This window comes from Triticum urartu, chromosome 1A (assembly GCF_056163025.1).
Source record: "Triticum urartu cultivar PI428250 chromosome 1A, HENAU_Tu73, whole genome shotgun sequence".
Taxonomy (NCBI): Eukaryota; Viridiplantae; Streptophyta; class Magnoliopsida; order Poales; family Poaceae; genus Triticum; species Triticum urartu.
This window is the reverse complement of record NC_141873.1, coordinates 189,400,812-189,414,009: the sequence shown is the minus strand read 5'-3', so window position 1 is coordinate 189,414,009 and position 13,198 is coordinate 189,400,812.

Sequence of the window (13,198 nt, the reverse complement as noted above, 5' to 3'; positions counted from 1 at the left end):
GGCTCACCGATCAATGGGCAAGTCAATCAAAGTCCATACTTTGTTCTCATACATGGATCTCATCTCAGATTCCATGGCCTCAAGCCATTTCGCGGAATCTGGGCTCATCATCGCTTCCTCATAGTTCGTAGGCTCATCATGGTCAAGTAACATGACCCCCAGAACAGGATTACCGTACCACTCTGGTGCAGATCTCACTCTGGTTTACCTACGAGGTTCGGTAGTAACTTGATCTAAAGTTACATGATCATCATCATTAGCTTCCTCACTAATTGGTGTAGTAGTCACAGGAACAGATTTCTGTGATGAACTACTTTCCAATAAGGGAGTAGGTACAGTTACCTCATCAAGTTCTACTTTCCTCCCACTCACTTCTTTCGAGAGAAACTCCTTCTCTAGAAAGGATCCATTCTCAGCAACGAATATCTTGCCTTCGGATCTGTGATAGAAGGTGTACCGAACATTTTCTTTTGGGTATCCTATGAAACGCACTTCTCCGATTTGGGTTTGAGCTTATCAGGTTGAAACTTTTTCACATAAGCATTGCAACCTCAAACTTTAAGAAACGACAGCTTAGGTTTCTTGCCAAACCATAGTTCATACGGTGTCGTCTCAACGGATTTAGTGGTGCCCTATTTAACGTGTATGTAGCTGTCTCTAATGTATAACCTCAAAACGATAGCGGTAAATCAGTAAGAGACGTCATAGATCGCACCATATCTAATAAAGCACGGTTACGACATTCGGACACACCATTACACTGTGGTGTTCCAGGTGGCGTGAGTAGTGAAACTATTTCACATTGTTTTAACTGAAGGCCAAACTCGTAACTCAAATATTTTACTTCTGCGATTATCGTAGAAACTTTTATTTTGTTTCGATGATTCTCCACTTCACTCTGAAATTCTTTGAACTTTTCCAACGTTTGAGACTTGTGTTTCATCAAGTAGATATACTCATATCTGCTCAAATCATCTGTGAAGATCAGAAAATAATGATACCTGTCGCGAGCTTCAATATTCATTGGACCACATACATTAGTATGCATGATTTCCAACAAATTTGTTGCTTGCTGCATTGTTCCGGAGAATGGAGACTTAATCATCTTGCCCATGAGGCATGGTTCGCAAGCATCAAGTGATTCCAAAAGTCCATCAGCATGTAGTTTCTTCATGCGCTTTACACCAATATGACCTAAACGGCAGTGCCACAAATAAGTTGCACTATCATTATTAAGTTTGCATCTTTTGGTTTCAATATTATAAATATGTGTATCACTACGATCGAGATCCAACGAACCATTTTCATTGGGTGTGTAACCATATATGTAAACAGAACAACAATTTATTCTCTTACTTAAATGAATAACCGTATTGCAATAAACATGATCAGATCATATTCATGCTCAATGCAAACACCAAATAACACTTATTTAGGTTCAACACTAATCCCGAAAGTATAGGGAGTGTGCGATGATGATCATATCAATCTTGGAACCACTTCCAACACACATCGTCACTTCACCCTTAACTAGTCTCAGTTCATTCTGCAACTCCCGTTTCGAGTTACTACTCTTAGCAACTGAACCAGTATCAAATACCGGGGGGTTGCTGCGAACACTAGTAAAATACACATCAATAATCCGTATATCAAATATACCTTTGTTCACTTTGCCATCCTTCTTATCCGCCAAATACTTGGGGCAGTTCTGCTTCGAGTGACCAGTCTCTTGGTAGTAGAAGCACTTAGTCTCAGGCTTAGGACCAGACTTGGGCTTCCTCACTTGAGCAGCAACTTGCTTGTCGTTCTTCTTGAAGTTCCCCTTCTTCCCTTTGCCCTTTTCTTGAAACTAGTGGTCTTGTCTACCATCAACACTTGATATTTTTCTTGATTTCTACCTTCGTTGATTTCAGCATTACGAAGAGCTTGGGAATCGTTTCCGTTATTCCTTGCATATCATAGTTCATCACGAAGTTCTACTAACTTGGTGATGGTGACTAGAGAATTCTGTCAATCACTATCTTATCTGGAAGATTAACTCCCACTTGATTCAAGCGATTGTAGTACCCAGACAATCTGAGCACATGCTCACTGCTTGAGCTATTCTCCTCCATCTTTTAGCTATAGAACTTGTTGGAGACTTCATATCTCTCAACTCAGGTATTTGTTTGAAATATTAACTTCAACTCCTGGAACATCTCATATGGTCCATGACGTTCAAAATGTCTTTGAAGTCCCGATTCTAAGCCGTTTAAGCATGGTGCACTAAAACTATCAAGTAGTCATCATATTGAGCTAGCCAAATGTTCATAACGTCTGCATCTGCTCCTGCAATAGGCCTGTCACCTAGCGGTGCATTAAGGACATAATTCTTCTGTGCAGCAATGAGGCTAATCCTCAGATCACAGATCCAATCCGCATCATTGCTACTAACATCTTTCAACTTAATTTTCTCTAGGAACATATCAAATATAAACAGGGGAGCTAAACGCGAGTTATTGATCTACAACATAGATATGCTAATACTACCAGGACTAAGTTCATGATAAATTAAAGTTCAATTAATCATATTACTTAAGAACTCCCACTTAGAAAGATATCCCTCTAATCCTCTAAGTGATCACGTGATCCAAATCAACTAAACCATGTCCGGTCATCACGTGAGATGGAGTAGTATCAATGGTGAACATCAATATGTTGATCATATCTACTATATGATTCATGCTCGACCTTTCGGTCTCCGTGTTCCGAGGCCATATCTGTTATATGCTAGGCTCATCAAGTTTAACCTGAGTATTCCGCGTGTGCAACTGTTTTGCATCCGTTGTATTTGAACGTAGAGCCTATCACACCCGATCATCACGTGGTGTCTCAGCACGAAGAACTTTCGCAACGGTGCATACTCAGGGAGAACACTTATACTTTGATAATTTAGTGAGGGATCATCTTATAATGCTACCGTCAATCAAAGCAAGATAAGATGCATAAAAGATAAACATCACATGCAATCAATATAAGTGATATGATATGGCCATCATCATCTTGTACTTGTGATCTCCATCTCTGAAGTACTGTCATGATCACCATCGTCACCGGCGCGACACCTTGATCTCCATCGTAGCATCGTTGTCGTCTCGCCAATCTATTGCTTCCACGACTATCACTACCACTTAGTGATAAAGTAAAGCATTACAGCGCGATTGTATTGCATACAATAAAGCGACAACCATATGGCTCCTGCCAGTTGCCGATAACTCGGTTACAAAACATGATCATCTCATACAATAAAATTTAGCATCATGTCTTGACCATATCACATCACAACATGCCCTGCAAAAACAAGTTAGACGTCCTCTACTTTGTTGTTGCAAGTTTTACATGGCTGCTACGGGCTTAGCAAGAATCGTTCTTACCTACGCATCAAAACCACAATGATAGTTTGTCAAGTTGGTGTTGTTTTAACCTTTGCAAGGACCGGGCGTAGTCACACTTGGTTCAACTAAAGTTGGAGAAACTGACACCCGCCAGCCACCTGTGTGCAAAGCACGTCGGTAGAACCAGTCTCGCGTAAGTGTACGCGTATATGTCGGTCCGGGCCACTTCTTCCAACAATACCGCCGAACCAAAGTATGACATGCTGGTAAGCAGTATGACTTATATCGCCAACAACTCACTTGTGTTCTACTCGTGCATAACATCAACGCATAAAACCTAGGCTCGGATGCCACTGTTGGGGAACATAGTAATTTCAAAAAAATTCCTACGCACACGCAAGATCATGGTGATGCATAGCAACGAGAGGGGAGAGTGTTGTCTACGTACCCTCGTAGACTGGCAACGGAAGCGTTGACACAACGTAGAGGAAGTAGTCGTACGTCTTCCTGATCCGACCGATCCAAGTACCGAACGTACGGCACCTCTGAGTTCTGCACACGTTCAACTCGGTGACGTCCCTCGAGCTCCGATCCAGCAAAGTGTTGAGGGAGAGTTTCGTCAGCACGATGGTGTGATGACGGTGATGATGTTCTACCGACGCAGGGCTTCGCCTAAGCACCGCTACGATATGACCGAGGTGGAATATGGTGGAAGGGGGCACCGCACACGGCTAAGGAACGATCACGAAGATCAACTTGTGTGTCATGGGGTGCCCCCTTGCCCCCGTATATAAAGGAGGGAGAGGGGGAGGTGCGGCCGGCCCAAGGGGTGCGCCTGGAGGAGTCCTACTCCCACCGGGAGTAGGACTCCCCCTTCTTGCCTTGTTGGAAAAGGAAGGGGGAAGAGAGAAAGAGGAAAGGCCCCCCCTTCCTTGTCCTATTCGGACTAGGGGGAGAGGGGCGCGCGGCCTGCCCTGGCGAGCCCTCCTCTTCTCCCTTAGGGCCCATGTAGGCCCAATAACCCCCGGGGGGTTCCGGTAAGCCCCCGGTATTCCGGTAAAATCCCGATTTCACCCGGAATGTTTCCAATATCCAAATATAGGCTTCCAATATATCAATCTTTATGTCTCGACCATTTCGAGACTCCTGGTCATGTCCGTGATCACATCCGGGACACCGAACAACCTTCGGTACATCAAAACACAAAAACCCTAATTATGATCGTCACTGAACTTTAAGCGTGCGGACCCTACGGGTTCAAGAACTATGTAGACATGACCGAGACACGTCTCCGGTCAATAACCAATAGAGGAACCTGGATGCTCATATTGGCTCCTATATATTCTACGAAGATCTTTATCGGTCAGACCGCATAACAATATACGTTGTTCCTTTTGTCATCGGTATGTTACTTGCCCGAGATTCGATCATGGGTATCTCAATACCTAGTTCAATCTCGTTACCGGCAAGTCTCTTTACTTGTTCTGTAATACATCATCCCGCAACTAACTTATTAGTTGCAATGCTTGCAAGGCTTGAGTGATGTGCATTACCGAGAGGGCCCAGAGATACCTCTCCGACAATCGGAGTGACAAATCCTAATCTCGAAATACGCCAACCCAACAAATACCTTTGGATACACCTGTAGAGCACCTTTATAATCACCCAGTTACGTTGTGATGTTTGGTAGCACACAAAGTGTTCCTCCGGTAAACGGGAGTTGCATAATCTCATAGTCATAGGAACATATATAAGTTATGAAGAAAGCAATAGCAACAAACTAAACGATCAAGTTCTAAGCTAATGGAATGGGTCAAGTCAATCACATCATTCTCCTAATGATGTGATCCCATTAACCAAATAACAACTCATGTCTATGGTTAGGAAACATAACCATCTTTGATCAACGAGCTAGTCAAGTAGAGGCATACTAGTGACACTCTGTTTGTCTATGTATTCACACATGTATCATGTTTCCGGTTAATACAATTCTAGAATGAATAATAAACATTTATCATGATATAAGGAAATAAATAATAACTTTATCATTTCCTCTAGGGCATATTTCCTTCAGAATCTTACTATAGTAGGACTCCACACCTTGGCGCGCCCCCTTAGGGCCGGTTGGCTCTCCCTCTCCCTCCTTTATATACATGGCCAGGGGGCACTCCATAGACACACAAGTTGATCTTTTAGCCATGTGCGGTGCCCCCCTCCACAGTTACACACCTCGGTCATATCATTGTAGTGCTTAGGCGAAGCCCTGCGTCGGTAACTTCATCATCACCGTCACCATGTCGTCGTGCTGACGGAAGTCTCCCTCGGCCTCAACTAGATCAAGAGTTCGGGGGATGTCATCGAGTTGATCGTGTGCTGATCGCGGAGGTGTCGTGCGTTCGGTACTTGGATCACGGAGACGTTCGACTACATCAACCGCGTTACTAAACACTTCTGCTTTCGGTCTACGAGGGTACATAGACACATTCTCCCCCTCTCATTGCTATGCATCTCCTAGATAGATCTTGCGTGATCGTAGGTAAAATTTTGAAATACTACGTTCCCCAACAGTGGCATCCGAGCCAGGTCTATGCATAGATGTTATATGCACGAGTAGAACACAAAGAGTTGTGAGCGATAATAGTCATACTGCTTACCAGCAATGTCTTACTTTGATTCGGTGGTATTGTTGGATGAAGAGGCCCAGAGCGACATTACGTGACTGCGTTCATGAGACTGGTTCTACCAACGTGCTTCGGACAAAGGTGACTAGTGGGTGATGTTTCTCCAGCTTTAGTTGAATCGAGTTTGAGTACGCCCGGTCCTTGTTGAAGGTTAAAACAGTACACTTGACGAAAAATCGTTGTGGTTTTGATGCATAGGTAAGAACGGTTCTTGCTAGAAGCCCGTAGCAGCCACATAAAACTTGCAACAATAAAGTAGAGGACGTCTAACTTGTTTTTGCAGGGCATGTTGTGATGTGATATGGTCAAGACGTGATGAGATATAAATTGTAACATCCACGATGCGGCTATATCTCCCACGTGTCGAAGCACGACTTAGAGGCATAACCGCATTGTAGGCAATGTCACAAGAGGGGTAATCTTTACACATCCCATGTACTGAAAGAAAAGAGATACATAGTTGGCTTACAATCGCCACTTCACCCAAGAGCATAAATATAACATTACAATCATCCAGATACAATAAAGGTCCGACTACGGAACCAAAATAAAGAAAACCCCAAATGCATAATGTCCCCGATCGCCCCAACTGGGCTCCACTACTGGTCATCTGGAAAGGAAACGTAGTATCGTCCTGAGTCCTCATCGAACTCCCACTTGAGCTCAGTCGCATCTCCTGGAGCGGTATCATGGGTCCCTGCATCTGGTTTTGGAAGTAATCTGTGAGTCACGGGGACTCAGCAATCTCACACCCTCGCGATCAAGACTATTTAAGCTTATGGGTAGGTAAAAGATATGAGGTGGAGCTGCAACAAGCACTAGCATATATGGTGGCTAACATACGCAAATGAGAGCGAGAAAAGAAGGCAAGGCACGGTCGAGAAACTATGATCAAGAAGTGATCCTAGAAATATTTACGTTCAAGCATAACACGAGACCGTGTTCTCTTCCCGGACTCCGCCAAAAAGAGACCATCACGGCTACACACGTTGTGGATTCATTTTAGTTAAATTTAAGTTTCAGGTTTTCTACAACCAGACATTAACAAATTCCCACCTGCCCATAACCGCGGGCACGGCTTTTGAAAGTTCAAATCCCTACAGGGGTGTCCCAACTTAGCCCATCACAAGCTCTCACGGTCAACGAAGGATATTCCTTCTCCCAGGACAACCCGATCAGACTCGGAATCCCGGTTACAAGACATCTCGACAATGCCAAAACTAAACCAGCAAAGCCACCCGAATGTGCCGACAAATCCCGATAGGAGCTGCACATATCTTGTTCTCAGGGCACACCGGATTGTCCAAGGTTCCAGTAGGCCAGCCCAGAGTTGCCCCTGGTGGCCACCGGCAGCTGACAGGTTGGACCAACACTCAGAGGAGCACTGGCCCGGGGGTTTAAAATAAAGATGACCCTTGAGTCCGCGGAACCCAAGGGAAAAAGGCTAGGTGGCAAATGGAAAAATCAAAGTTGGGCCTTGCTGGAGGAGTTTTATTCAAGGCGAACTGTCAAGGGGTTCCCATTATAACCCAACCGCGTAAGGAACGCAAAATCAAGGAACATAACACCGGTATGACGGAAACTAGGGCGGCAAGAGTGGAACAAAACACCAGGCATAAGGCCGAGCCTTCCACCCTTTACCAAGTATATAGCTACATTAAAGTAGACAAGATATAATAATGATATCCCAACAATAAACATGTTCCAACAAGGAACAAACTCCAATCTTCACCTGCAACTAGCAACGCTATAAGAGGGGCTGAGCAAAGCGGTAACATAGCCAAACAACGGTTTGCTAGGACAAGGTGGGTTAGAGGTTTGACATGGCAATATGGGAGGCATGATAAGCAAGTGGTAGGTATCATAGCATAGGCATAGCAATAAGGCGAGCAACTAGCAAGCAAAGATAGAAGTGATTTCGAGGGTATGGTCATCTTGCCTGCAAAGTTCTCCGAGTTGACGTAAGCTTGATCCTCGTAAACATTCTCAACGGATTCCTCGATCACGTACTCGTCTCCCGGCTCTACCCAAAGCAAGAACACAAGCAAGGGAGACACAATCAACCACGATGCAATGCGTAAGCAACATGATGCAAAACATGGCATGATATGCGGGATGTGATATGCAATGCATATGCGTGCTTCGGAAAGGAAAGATTGAACCAGGCCTCAACTTGGCAAACCAAGAGTGCCGCTGGAAAGAGGAGTTGATTTCGGTCGAAATCGATATAAAGATCACCGGAATCGGATGCATGGTTTGCAAATGGCAAGCAAAACAATAATGTCACAAAGCTGCGATCAACAGCACGAGGCCATCTAAATGCATCAAGAAAAATAAGCTACTGCACTCTAACATAGCAACAAAGCACATGGCGGTGATCCACTCAAGATGCTTGACAAAAGATGAACACTGAGCTACATCTAATTTGAAGGAAATATGCCCTAGAGGCAATAATAAAGTTATTATTTATTTCCTTATATCATGATAAATGTTTATTATTCATGCTAGAATTGTATTAACCGGAAACATAATACATGTGTGAATACATAGACAAACTTAGTGTCACTAGTATGCCTCTACTTGACTAGCTCGTTAATCAAAGATAGTTATGTTTCCTAACCATGAACAAAGTGTTGTTATTTGATTAACGAGGTCACATCATTAAGAGAATGATCTGATTGACGTGACCCATTCCATTAGCTTAGCACCCGATCGTTTAGTATGTTGCTATTGCTTTCTTCATGACTTATACATGTTCCTATAACTATGAGATTATGCAACTCCCGTTTACCGGAGGAACACTTTGGGTACTACCAAACGTCACAACGTAACTGGGTGATTATAAAGGAGTACTATAGGTGTCTCCAAAGGTACATGTTGGGTTGGCGTATTTCGAGATTAGGTTTTGTCACTCCGATTATCGGAGAGGTATCTCTGGGCCCTCTCGGTAATGCACATCACTTAAGCCTTGCAAGCATTGCAACTAAATGAGTTAGTTGCGGGATGATGTATTACAGAACGAGTAAAGAGACTTGCCGGTAACGAGATTGAAATAGGTATTGGATACCGACGATCAAATCTCGGGCAAGTAACATACCGATGACAAAGGGAACAACGTATGTTGTTATGCGGTCTGACCGATAAAGATCTTCGTAGAATATGTAGGAGCCAATATGGGCATCCAGGTCCCACTATTGGTTATTGACCGGAGACGTGTCTCGGTCATGTCTACATTGTTCTCGAACCCGTAGGGTCCGCACGCTTAAGGTTACGATGATAGTTATATTATGAGTTTACATGTTTTGATGTACCGAAGGAGTTCGGAGTCCCGGATGAGATCGGGGACATGACGAGGAGTCTCGAAATGGTCGAGACGTAAATATTCATATATTGGATGATATGGTTAGGCCAAGGGGTCAAGCCCATGTGGCTTTAGGTCGATGCAAAAGGAGTTTTGCGGAGGCCAGGGGGCCAAACGCCGGAGACCCTGGCCTCTGACCCTGGGCCAGACGCCGAGGCCCATGGCGTGTGGGCCAGACGCCAAGGATTGTGGCGTTTGGTCCTGGAGTCCGAGTGGGACTCTTGCCTTTCGGGCAAAACCGACTTTAAGGAGGCTTTTGCTCCAAGTTTCGACCCCGGGGCTCAACATATAAATAGAGGGGCAGGGCTAGCACCAAAGAAACAACAAGTTGATCCATGTGATCTATTCCTTAGCCGTGTGCGGTGCCCCCAGCCACCATATTCCTCGATAATACTGTAGCGGAGTTTAGGCGAAGCCCTGCTGCTGTAGTACATCAAGATCGTCACCACGCCGTCGTGCTGACAGAACTCTTCCCCGACACTTTGCTGGATCGGAGTCCGGGGATCGTCATCGAGCTGAACGTGTGCTCGAACTCGGAGGTGCCGTAGTTTCGGTACTTGATCGGTTGGATCGTGAAGACGTACGACTACTTCCTCTACGTTGCGTCAACGCTTCCGCAGTCGGTCTGCGTGGGTACGTAGACAACACTCTCCCCTCTCGTTGCTATGCATCACATGATCTTGCGTGTGCGTAGGAATTTTTTTGAAATTACTACGAAACCCAACAGTGGCATCCGAGCCTAGGTTTTTTATGTTGATTTTATATGCACGAGTAGAACACAAGTGAGTTGTGGGCGATCTAAGTCATACTGCCTACCAGCATGTCATACTTTGGTTCGGCGGCATTGTTGGACGAGACGACCCGGACCAACATTACGCGTACGCTTACGCGAGACCGGTTCCCCCGACGTGCTTTGCACATAGGTGGCTTGCGGGCGACAGTCTCTCCAACTTTAGTTGAACAAAGTGTGGCTACGCCCGGTCCTTGCGAAGGTTAAAACGGAGTCTATTTGACAAACTATCGTTGTGGTTTTGATGCGTAGGTGAGATTGGTTCTTGCTTAAGCCCGTAGCAGCCACGTAAAACTTGCAACAACAAAGTAGAGGACGTCTAACTTGTTTTTGCAGGGCATGTTGTGATGTGATATGGTCAAGGCATGATGCTAAATTTTATTGTATGAGATGATCATGTTTTGTAACCAAGTTATCGGCAACTGGCAGGAGCCATTTGGTTGTCGCTTTATTGTATGCAATGCAATCGCGATGTAATGCTTTACTTTATTACTAAGCGGTAGTGATAGTCGTGGAAGCATAAGATTGGCGAGACGACAACGATGCTACGATGGAGATCAAGGTGTCGCGCCGGTGACGATGGTGATCACGACGGTGCTTCGAAGATGGAGATCACAAGCACAAGATGATGATGGCCATATCATATCACTTATATTGATTGCATATGATGTTTATCTTTTATGCATCTTATCTTGCTTTGATTGACGGTAGCATTATAAGATGATCTCTCACTAAATTATCAAGAAGTGTTCTCCCTGAGTATGCACCGTTGCCAAAGTTTGTCGTGCCCAGACACCACGTGATGATCGGGTGTGATAAGCTCTACGTCCATCTACAACGGGTGCAAGCCAGTTTTTGCACACGCAGAATACTCAGGTTAAACTTGATGAGCCTAGCATATGCAGATATGGCCTCGGAACACGGAGACCGAAAGGTCGAGCATGAATCATATAGTAGATATGATCAACATAACGATGTTCACCATTGAAAACTACTCCATCTCACGTGATGATCGGTTATGGTTTAGTTGATTTGGATCACGTGATCACTTAGAAGATTAGAGGGATGTCTATCTAAGTGGGAGTTCTTAGGTAATATGATTAATTGAACTTAAATTTATCATGAACTTAGTCCCTGATGGTATCTTGCTTGTTTATGTTGATTGTAGATAAATGGCTCGTGCTGTTGTTCCATTGAATTTTAATGCGTTCCTTGAGAAAGCAAAGTTGAAAGATGATGGTAGCAATTACACGGACTGGGTCCGTAACTTGAGGATTATCCTCATTGCTGCACAGAAGAATTATGTCCTGGCAGCACCGCTGGGTGCCAGGCCTGCTGCTGGAGCAACACCAGATGTTATGAACGTCTGGCAGAGCAAAGCTGATGACTACTCGATAGTTCAGTGTGCCATGCTTTACGGCTTAGAATCGGGACTTCAACGACGTTTTGAACGTCATGGAGCATATGAGATGTTCCAGGAGTTGAAGTTAATATTTCAAGCAAATGCCCGGATTGAGAGATATGAAGTCTCCAATAAGTTCTATAGCTGCAAGATGGAGGAGAACAGTTCTATCAGTGAGCATATACTCAAAATGTCTGGGTATAATAATCACTTGATTCAATTGGGAGTTAATCTTCCAGATGATTGCGTCATTGACAGAATTCTCCAATCACTGCCACCAAGCTACAAGAGCTTCGTGATGAACTATAATATGCAAGGGATGAACAATACTATTCCCGAGCTCTTCGCAATGCTGAAAGCTGCGGAGGTAGAAATCAAGAAGGAGCATCAAGTGTTGATGGTCAACAAGACCACTAGTTTCAAGAAAAAGGGCAAAGGGAAGAAGAAGGGGAACTTCAAGAAGAACAGCAAACAAGTTGCTGCTCAGGAGAAGAAACCCAAGTCTGGACCTAAGCCTGAAACTGAGTGCTTCTACTGCAAGCAGACTGGTCACTGGAAGCGGAACTGCCCCAAGTATTTGGCGGATAAGAAGGATGGCAAGGTGAACAAAGGTATATGTGATATACATGTTATTGATGTGTACCTTACTAGAGCTCGCAGTAGCACCTGGGTATTTGATACTGGTTCTGTTTCTAATATTTGCAACTCGAAACAGGGACTACGGAATAAGCGGGCACTAGCAAAGGACGAGGTGACGATGCGCGTGGGAAACGGTTCCAAAGTCGACGTGATCGCGGTCGGCACGCTACCTCTACATCTACCTTCGGGATTAATATTAGACCTAAATAATTGTTATTTGGTGCCAGCGTTGAGCATGAACATTATATCTGGATCTTGTTTGATGCGAAACGGTTATTCATTTAAATCAGAGAATAATGGTTGTTCTATTTATATGAGTAATATCTTTTATGGTCATGCACCTTTGAAAAGTGGTCTATTTTTGATGAATCTCGATAGTAGTGATACACATATTCATAATGTTGAAGCCAAAAGATGCAGAGTTAACAATGAAAGTGCAACTTATTTGTGGCACTGTCGTTTATGTCATATCGGTGTAAAGCGCATGAAGAAACTCCATACTGATGGACTTTTGGAACCACTTGATTATGAATCACTTGGTACTTCCGAACCGTGCCTCATGGGCAAGATGACCAAAACACCGTTCTCCGGAACTATGGGAGAGCAACAGATTTGTTGGAGATCATACATACAGATGTATGTGGTCCGATGAATATTGAGGCTCGTGGCGGATATCGTTATTTTCTCACCTTCACAGATGACTTAAGCAGATATGGGTATATCTACTTATTGAAACACAAGTATGAAACATTTGAAAAGTTCAAAGAATTTTAGAGTGAAGTTGAAAATCATCGTAACAAGAAAATAAAGTTTCTACGATCTGATCGTGGAGGAGAATATTTGAGTTACAAGTTTGGTGTACATTTGAAAAATTGTGGAATAGTTTCGCAACTCACGCCACCCGGAACACCACAGCGTAATGGTGTGTCCGAACGTCGTAATCGTACTTTA